Raw genomic sequence first — 10,020 nt, 5'->3', positions numbered from 1 at the left:
CTCCCATAAGAAAACATGTATTTGGCCTGCCTTTACTGTCTCAAAATTCCACTTTTTCCATAATCAGTTTTAATCATAGTACTTATAAGTTGTTTCATTTTACTTTTTTTAATAACAGTTGATTGCCACGTTATATAGGCAATAACCTATAAACTGGAATTGCTTTACACTCATAAAGGCTTAAAATAGCAAGTCTAATTTGTTTATTAAAAAGTGATAAAAAAAAGACAGTGCCCCATGCTGAGACTTTGTAAACCACCTTTCATTCTGTAGTACATCTTTATAGCTGTGTTATAAACCCCTCGTAAATGGGTTTTGTAGTAAAAGTGCTGACACAACTTTAACTATAGGATCTTGAACAGCAGCAATGCAATAAAAGATCAAACTGTAATGCTAGAATATAAAGAAAGAATCATGATACGCAAAAAAAAAAAAAGAAAAAAGGTTTGCAGGAGTAATGGATCCTGATGCAAAGATTCAAAATATGGACAAAAGAAATAATCTGTCCAAGTTTTAAATCAGCCCTTGGAACATTTATGATTTGACTTAGGGCCTGGTTATGTGTATTCATTGGGTCCAGAGAACTGCTAAAGCTCAGCTCACTCTCGTAGGTTTCTGTTGGCCCATTCTGGCATGAACAGCTGACTGAACAACAGTGGGTTTGCACTGCACTGCACTAAGGAATCAGTAAACTGGTGACCTGAGAGAATTGTGCTTCTGGAAGGGGTCTTTAGTGAGACAAATCAGGTGTAAGATGTTCCTGCAGCAACACAAGCTGGTTGCTGTCCATCTGTGTTCTTGACAGCAGCTAAAACAGCATCCAAGTTGTTTGTGTTATAAGGGAATCCTTCTGGGGTATCACATGCCAAACAAATTTTTACTATTGCTTCTTCTTTGTTATATTAAAGGTCTGTGAATTAGTGGGATTCATGAGGAAAAATATGAGTTTAGCCAAAGACAGTTACATAGCAATTGTGTATTGTAATGGAAATGGCTGGGGGGCACTTTTGGAAGTGTTCTGACTATGTTGAGTCACTTTGTTGTTGTTCAGCTTGGATGTACCTGTAACGTAGTTTACCTCATGCAACTGAAAATCAATTTGTTCTCTCAATTCCGAGCTACCTCTCAAATTAAGCCCTATAAAACATTTCAAATAGAACAAAGAAAGCTGGCTGAAATAATATTTCATCTTCTGAAATAAGGGTTTGTCAAAGTCAGTCGCATTACATGTGGCCAAGGAGAACACTGCTCATTTGAAAGGCTATTGAGAATCTGAGAGCTCATAAGTTCAAGTCCATCTGCTGCAGACTTCATGCACTACTAGCTATTACAGTAGCTTGACAATAATCTCGGCATCATCTTTTATTCCAGTCACAAAGGGCTGTCAAAAACCAAATAGTAAGAATTACTATAAACAGCAATGATTCAGTCTCAATGGCAATGGCTCTCTATATTCGAGCAATGTAATCTACTGCTCTACCCTTAAATTGGATATAGCATATGAAGTCCGTCAGCCATGCAGAAAGTGAAAATGTATATTGTCAAGGCCTTTGCTGTCTGTGAAACTGCTGATGAAGAGTCACAAAAGGAGTTTTAAACGCCCTAGAAGAAATTCCAAGTAACATTAAAGTCACAAATAGCAAATCTGACAACTCCCTCTGGACTAAGAAACTGCCTTCAAAAGTTTTATATTAGCTTCATGCATCATTGTTATAATTTATTAATGTACAGTTTTTAGTTTTTCAGACTGCATGGCTGGGGAATAGTAACTGTAACTTCTTTTTCATGATAAACAGCTGTTGAAAGATTTGCCAATATTCCCTCCTCTTATAATTCAAAAATGCATGCCTTGCTTTTCATATTTCTGTTTCCCCAAAAGCATAATAAGATGCTATATTTATGATTTAATCGATGAAACCTGTTCTCTGTAGATATTACTACATTGTTTAGTTTGCTAATGTGCATATTTGCACCTAATCTATTAAAAATCAGATATCATGGCTGCATGAGGGCATACACTGGGTGAAAGCCATCTTTAACACTTTGGCTTTTTCAGCATTCAGTAATTCTCTAGCAATTCCTATTCATCTTTGATTTTAATCTCACGAGCTTGGAAGAAAGAAGCAAAATTGATAGGCAGTAAAAATACAGAATTTTGAAAAGGTCACCTCCTAGCAGGATTAAAACTGAATCCACCTGCTCATTATAAGGAATGTACCAAACATGAAATGGCATATCTGGAATCTGTTCTTCCAGCAGCGGTTGGTTTATATGACTACCAAATGCCACTTACCATTCTAACGGCAGCCTGTGTGCAGAGAAATTTCTGCCCTGGCTAGGTATTGAATTTATCAACAGCTGATGCATGTGCTGTTCTAAGGAAGGACATTTTAGGTTGTCCAGTCTGTGTAGCTGCTGAAATTCTCAATGCAGGTCTGTTCCTACCCTCTACAAGTGTCTGTCTTGCTGTTGCGCATCTGAGTTTCTCCGTGACCCATATGGCACTATCTCCAGTGCCTGTAGGTGTATAGTATGTGCTTGAACTTTTGTTAATCTCTGTGTAGCAAGAAAACCAAAAGACCATGGAATTGTTTCTGTGAAATATGTTTTAATTATCGGATCCTTAATTTAACCATACAACAGACTCAGTTCTGGAGATATTTGCCATGTTTCTTCTAAAGGAAAGTGTTCCTCAGTTAGAGGCCTGACTGAAGTACTTTAGATGTTCCTTAAATGAAATTATCTTCTTAATATTTATTATAGTCAAACTTTTCATGTGATGTTAAGCAACTCTCAGGGTAGATTCAGGTAATTGCAAGGGGAAAATCTACAATTTTCTATTAAATTCCAACTAGAGTATTGCAAAGGTGAGATAGTGCCTGTGTCAGACTATTCCCACTAAATTCAATGACAAATTCTTGATTTTATTTCATCTTTTGTGTACCAGTTATTATGAACAATCTGGTTTTCGGTAATCGTTATTTGAAATCCTTATCTCTGTTCCTGAAATAGAGCACTGTAACTGGCAATAGTTGATCCATGGTACAGTGTGATTTAGTTACTGATACAAGAATGTAACACTTTTCTGCTTCCTTGCATCACTGCACATAACACTTTCTGCTTCCTCTTGTGCCTCCCTCAAGAATGGATTCCTGTTGTATTCTTGCAACCTCTTACTTGTGTAGGGAAATTCAGGAGACAGCCCTGAGGATTCTGCATTATAAACACTGTTGTTTGTATACAAGCTCACATTGCCCGTAAAAGTGGAATGAAATTCATCTGTATCAGAGAAGTCCTAGAGAAGAGGGCTTCAAAAGATAATTGAAGGAGAAATGGAGTCACTGCATAAGGAAATATGTAGTGGGAATGTCTGTAAAATATTGAGAGAGTGACAAATATTTTTCATTATTTATGGGGGTATTTTTAAATAGTTTTCATTTCATGATATCATTACAGAAAATGAAAGGGTGCAACAACCTCCAGTTTTTAGGCTTTGACACTAAGTCATTGTTCTGTAAAAGCAGTTGACTAATATTCCCATCCCCAGGCTGTTCCAGCACATATCATTACACTGATATTGGAGAACAAAGATAGAGCTCATTTTGGCTTCTCTTCTGCCATAAATGAAACCATTCTAAATGTTTCAAAATGTTTGCTCAGTACCTTAGATCAGCACAGTAACCACAGCTATCTTAACAGTTACCCAGGGACAGATAAACTAATGACACAAGCAAATGTTTGCTGTGTAGACATTTAGGCAATGGTACAAGTAAGTTATGATAAAATAAAGTAATATTATATTTTGTTTTCATGGCACTGGCCTCAGGAATTGCTGTGCACCCTCCAGCTCCATCCTCTACCTGCTCACTCACCCCAGTGCATCAGGCTCTACTCATCTGGAATATACAGTCAGGACATACTGGCATTTCCAGTCAGAGTTCATGTTCTATTTACACTGGCCCAGTTTTGAGGTAATCCCATTGATTTCACTGGACCAACAGTGATGTAAATGGATTGAATCTCCCAGAAGGATGTCTTCAAATCAGGCCTTGGCCATGTGGTAAAAAAATCCTTTTGATCTATATGGATGTTGCATACATTAAGAGTGTCTGGGACCTGGCAAGTTTGGGATTTACTGAGAGATTAAAATGAGCAAGTGGGAGAGGAAAGATAGCACTTCAGTTTTATCATGACATCTGTCTTGAATGGTGACTACCCAAATCTGAGCATAGGATGGAGATCACAAAGGCTTTTAATGATGTCTCTGTAAAGCATACTAGTCAGAAATGGATTTCTTCTGACACTTCAGCTATGTAAGAAATCAGTGTTTTTTGTTTCCTTAAGGATATGGGTAGATCATAGAGAAACCAGTAGAGATGCACAGCTGAATTAGGACAGTTTGGCGTTTTGTTTTCCACATGTCCTGTCTGTTTATTGTCTTGGACCTCATAATTTCCTTCCTTTCTAGCATATGTCACTACTTAGAGGGGCAGGAAGCACAGTCTGCTTTGATATGAGTTCCATTCTGTCTTTATTTTAGAAATTGCTACATAACCAGTGGATACAAAAGAAAGGAAGGCCATTATCTGTTCATAATTGCAAATTAGGTAAAATTAATTATATTGTTCATGTAAAAGAAGGTGGCTTTGGCTCCATAATGAAGTAATAAAAAATACAGGAAGTGCTGAGGAGATTAAGATATTTAGATGGCTATCTAGAATTTTTACCTGTAGGAGTCAGAAAAAAAAAAAAAAAAGGCATCAAATCTATTGTAGTGAAAATAGGATGAGAATCTGAGCTCAGTTGACATGAATTCTGTGGTCTGTAAACTAATTATTCCTGTACTGTTGAAGGAGCACCTGACCCTGCCTCCTTATTTCACCTCCCACCACCCTCCATCCACTTTTCAAGGCAGACAATGCATAAGCTCACACCTCCATGTGACTGGAGATACAGAGTATGCCAGGAATACCCTTAGTTCATTCCTGAAACGATTTTTTAAGTTGCTGTCACTCTTTAATACATATATCCTTCTCTTATGAGCAGAGAACAAATGATTAAGTGCACTAATTGCTGATAGTGCTTTTGTTTAAGTATTTTAAAAAGTAATAAATAGTGCTTTGAAGTTCTCCTTTGGTTTGCCCCATGTTCTTCTCTGCCCTCTCATTAAAATTACTTTTGCTGCTTACTTTTAATTAATTTTCTTCTCATCTGCAGTGCTCTCTACCCTCTTACTGTTATTCTCATACTTTGGCCCCTTCCCTGTGGTGGTTGCTCTCCTCTCCAAGGTCTGCCTGTGCTGTGCCTCAGGTGGTCAGACTTGCTTTGTTCTGGCACTGTGGGTGTGCAGATTTGCAGTGAGCTCCTTGGGAAGGCTGGGCTGAACTCTGCAATGTCACAGACAGAGCTGGGCACCTTTTGATCCAAGATTAGCTGGGTGTCCAGCCTCATGGGGCATTTGAAAGCAGGGTAAAGATTTACTTAAAATGTGCAAGCACTCTCAGTATAATGATAGTTCTAGGGGAGATGAGTTTTCTAAGAGAATTCCTTCTTCCATTCAGCTTCTCAGTCCTGCCTGATTGAAGTCCAGCCACCCATATGGTATGAAGATGTCTGGCTGGGCATAGTTGCACACAGCTGGCAACTGGTTCATTTTTGTTCACCTCCTTTCCAGAAGTTTCATGCTGATATTGAATAACCTGGGGAGAATCCTGGACCAGGTGAGGGCTTTGAAGGTCAAGAAACAGATGCTGGGGAAGAACTTTCATTAAATACAAACGGAGCAAAACTTTTCAATGAATTAAATTAAAAGCCCGTATAAACATCAGAGACTAATTAATGGTGCACGAAACACAATAACTGCCTCTTTGCACATGTGACACAGAGTACAGCCACACAGTTCCCAGCACGAAAGCCAAGATCCTGTTCAGTGAATGCAGTGTTTGGTTAGAAACCTTAGGATAGCCCCTACTCTGAGCTTTCCACATTAGGAATTTTATTTGTTTGGGGTTGGCAGCTGACCCTATAGGCATATTTAGGCCCTTTTTTAAGCTTTGTATCAGGACTACAGACAAGATAGAGACTGACCATGCCACTGGGAGGAGGTTTGGAGAGTGACTCACTGTTTTATTTCTAATTTGGTAGTGTATCATTTTTCCCCCCACCTGTACCAGGGTCCCATTGCAAGCAGCTGAAATGATTGCCTGAATAAGCAGGATAATGTCAGGTTTCCCAAGATAATTCACTGAAATCTGCAGTACAGCCTTGATTCTGGAGCACAAATCATGCAAGAAGATCTTAACTAAATGATTTTTCTAAGAACCAAAGAGCATCATCCAGTTACCCAGCCATAGGCCTGTCTTTGGTTACATCTCATGGTTTCCCCACCACATGGGCAAAAAGCTGTGAGCCAGTCAGGGTGGTTTCAAAAGCTGTGCGATTTTAGAGCGCTTTGTTCCTTTCCTGTGGTTTCATTCTAGGTGAGTGCACATGAGCAATTACAATTCTTTCTGCAGATAATTGGCATTAATGGTATTCTTAGTTGTAATTATGAAACAGCACTTTGACTGCTCGTACAATGGCTGTGGGTACAGTAGTGTCAAGAATCCCCTAATCTGGCTGTAAAGCAGTTCTTTCAAGCTGAGCTTTCGTGATCGCTGTGCCTGAACATCATTTTCCCGTCTTCTACCCTGTGAAAGAAAAGTGAAAACTATTTGTTCATCTTAAATGAATGCAGTTCTCATGTTGGTTTACAGTACACATTACTCTGACTGTAACTGCTTTACTACATTTCAAATGCCTATTTTGGTAGGTGTGAATCACAGAAAGTACTGACAACTCGTTAGAATTGGGCCTATAAACAACACTTTGGTTTTACCAGGCCTTTGGAGGAGAAGATACTAATAATACAAAGTGAAAACTCCTTATACTTCTTTCTTGTCTTACCCTGAATAATGCCCAAACTAATATCCCTTCTTATTATTTCCAGTTGTTTTACACAAAGGCTGTTATATTTAAGGCCAGAATATGTGCAGCATATGTTAAGCTATTTATAGATTTACAATTACCTCATCAGACAGAATCAGGCAGATGGTAAACATTACTACTAGGCATAAGTACATTTAGAATCAGACATTTAAATAAATTCAGATCTGTCTCAAGCTTATTTAAAGGGTTTTATCTCTTAAGCCATTTGAGGTGTCTGGTTTTGCTGAGTATATTTGTATCACATTCAGATATCAGAGGGTATGACCAACAGTCTATAGATAGCTGTGGAAATCAGATTACATTAATTCTTGTTTTTTGAACCTGACACAGACAATTGAACTAGTAAGCCAAATTATTTGAAAATAAAGAGAATAAAACTTTTAGATTGAAAATGACAATGGCTGACTTCTTTTATGGTGTTGAAAGAATATATACGCTTCAGGGAACATCAATTGGTCTCTCTCTAAAGCTGAGAGACGGCATATAGAGATTAAAAAACTGACAAAGATACATGCCAGAAGGCCAAATTATAATCTTTCAACTTCAGAACCCCAGGCTGTGGTTGCTTTTTGCATGAATCTTGCTGAACAAAAATAAGAGTTCAAACTAGATCTGAGAATTGAGTGAGCACTTTGGTTGAATGTGATTAAAGTTCCCCCAGACTGCTTAAAAACATCTTTGCATTCTTCAAAATTGTGTTGTTGCTTTTTTTTTTTTAAAATATATGTACAGTTAAATGATGTTGACAAACAAAACCAGAGAAAGTCAGAAAAGCAGACTTTGTCATTTGAATTGAGCTACCTGGATTTGGGGATTCTTTTTTTATCTGTCAGTACTCTTTTCTGTGTTTCTTCAAAACTCCTCATCTGATGCACTGTGATGCAAATCCGTTAACCTGCTTTTTCTCTGGATGGCAGGGAAAGAATGCAATGATCCAAATTCTACCCTTTATTACTACAGTGCTAATCCAGAGCAATGCAGTGGAAGTCAAAGCAATTCCTTCAGAACAGCTGCATTGTAGCTGAAAACAGAATTTGGCCTGAGGTCTCCTCAAGACATAATCTGGGCCAGGGGCCCAAAAATACAAACCAGAGGAAATATGAAATGATGCATCCAGAAATCCACTCTCTTAAGGTAGATAGCATCCCCTCAGATGCTGGCTGCAGGAAGGAGATGTGTGACTTCCATGTCAGTGCTTCACTACCATCCTGGTCTGTGCAGCTGCTCCTGCCACAGCCTGAGCAAAGTCCTGGGCCAGAGGGAACTTGCTGCTGCCCCTGGGCTCACTGTCCCAGGCTGCAGGGAACGAGCCCTTCCAGCAGGGACAAGCTCACAGCTGCTTGTCAAAGGTCCAGTCCCAGCCCTGACCAAACCCAGTGAGCTACTGACAGGTACTGTCATTTTTCTAAAATATAGGTTGGGTTAACTTACCAAGTGCCCTGAACCACTGCCCTGGGCACCGAGCAGCAGAGCAGTGCCATGTGAGCCAGCCCAGCCCAGAGAGCTCCTCTACAGTGCCAGTACTGGGAGCCTGGAGAAAGATTTGCACAAGCTCCACTTCCATGAAACAGTTCATGCAGTTAGCATTAACATGCTAACTGCTGTGTCTGTGCTACCACAGAGTCCTCTTCACCTGCCTTAGATAATATATTTCATGCTGGTAGCTGATCTGTAGAATGGATGTGCTCCATCCAGTGACAGGGACCCTACCACGCCTGGGAAGATTCCTTCCATGAAGGATTGCTCTCACTAGGATGTGCCCCACAAGCTGGCAAAATCTTGACTGGATTTTTTCAGTTCTGGAACTCACTTCTAGGTTCAGGGTGCACTCCACGCTCTGCTCGAAGAGTAATTGCTGTCTTATGTTCAAGTATTTTCTGGAACTTTAGTTACTCTTTGAAAAAGGTCTGCTTGGTATCCCAGAATTTTAAGGCGCAGAGTAATTTTGCAGACTTAGAAAAGAACTAATAGTGATGTATTTGCAACCATTTATAAGATGATTATGGTAATTTGCCATGCTAATTGCCACATAACTGCCAGGGTGTTCAATTTTTTTTTCCAATTTGCCCTGTAACTGTATTCCAGAACCTACGCTTTTTCTGTAAGTCTAAACCTTCAGCTTTTACAATGGAAAAGAAAATATTTGAAACACTAAATTTATCTAAATGTGTAACAAAATAGTGAGCACTATTGTGATCATACGGGGCTTGGTTTGAGAAGGGTGATGAGGAAGAGAAGCATGAGTGGGGACACTTTATGATGCAGCAGCCTCTGCTGTGAATACCTGAAAAACATTGTTAACCTTCATACAGAGCCATAGAAGAGCCCAGCTTGGAAGGGGCCTTGAAAGATCACTTGGTCCGCTTGGCAAAGGGAGCCTAAATAAGATTTTCTAGCACCCTGTCCAATTGTATCTTGAAAACCTCCAGTGACAGGGACCTTACCAGGCCTGGGGAGGCTCCTTCCATCAATGATTGCTCTCACTGTAAAAAATTTAATTTTTATATCAGTATGAAATATCTTAGTATTATATACTGATACAGACTGCACAGGACACAAAGGCATCCTAGACAGCCTGTGGACTTACACATTCAACACCAGACACATATTACCATCACTCTTTCTGCACATTATGAGATAAGTCACAAGGTACCTTTATTTGGTCCATGAGTGCGTTAAATCCTAGACAGAATAGAGTCTGAATACCAATAATCTTCATACTGCAGCAAGTGATAAATATGAATTGTTTGTCCAGCACTGTCATATCTATCAAACTCTATTCTTAAAAATACAAAGTAGAGTTAGTGTGGAACTCACTAATGTGTTTAAATGTTATACTTGATTTCATTAAAAATACTTTCAGATCTGTCTTTGGGTATATAGAGTTGTCTGGGGACTTTAGACCATTTTATTCCATATAGCATTAACATGCTAACTCTAATTTCTACTGCCAAATATGAAGAATGAACATTCCTTTGGAGAAACTGGCTGCTCGTGGCTTGGATGGGGTACTGTTCAGTGTGTACAGAAGAT

General features: G+C 39.1%; 1 protein-coding gene across 8 annotated transcripts in view; it reads left to right on the top strand.

Moving 5' to 3' along the window:
• Nucleotides 1-10,020, top strand: part of SEMA6D (semaphorin 6D) — a 214,756-nt gene that overhangs the window by 109,487 nt on the left and 95,249 nt on the right. The gene's annotated exons all lie outside the window — the stretch shown is intronic.

This window comes from Empidonax traillii, unplaced genomic scaffold, assembly GCF_003031625.1.
Source record: "Empidonax traillii isolate 1590-97213 ecotype Southwest subspecies unplaced genomic scaffold, ASM303162v1 scaffold248:size1534464, whole genome shotgun sequence".
Classification (NCBI taxonomy): domain Eukaryota; kingdom Metazoa; phylum Chordata; class Aves; order Passeriformes; family Tyrannidae; genus Empidonax; species Empidonax traillii.
The sequence above is the reverse complement of the archived record's forward strand: the minus strand, read 5'-3'. Positions and strand labels throughout refer to the sequence as shown.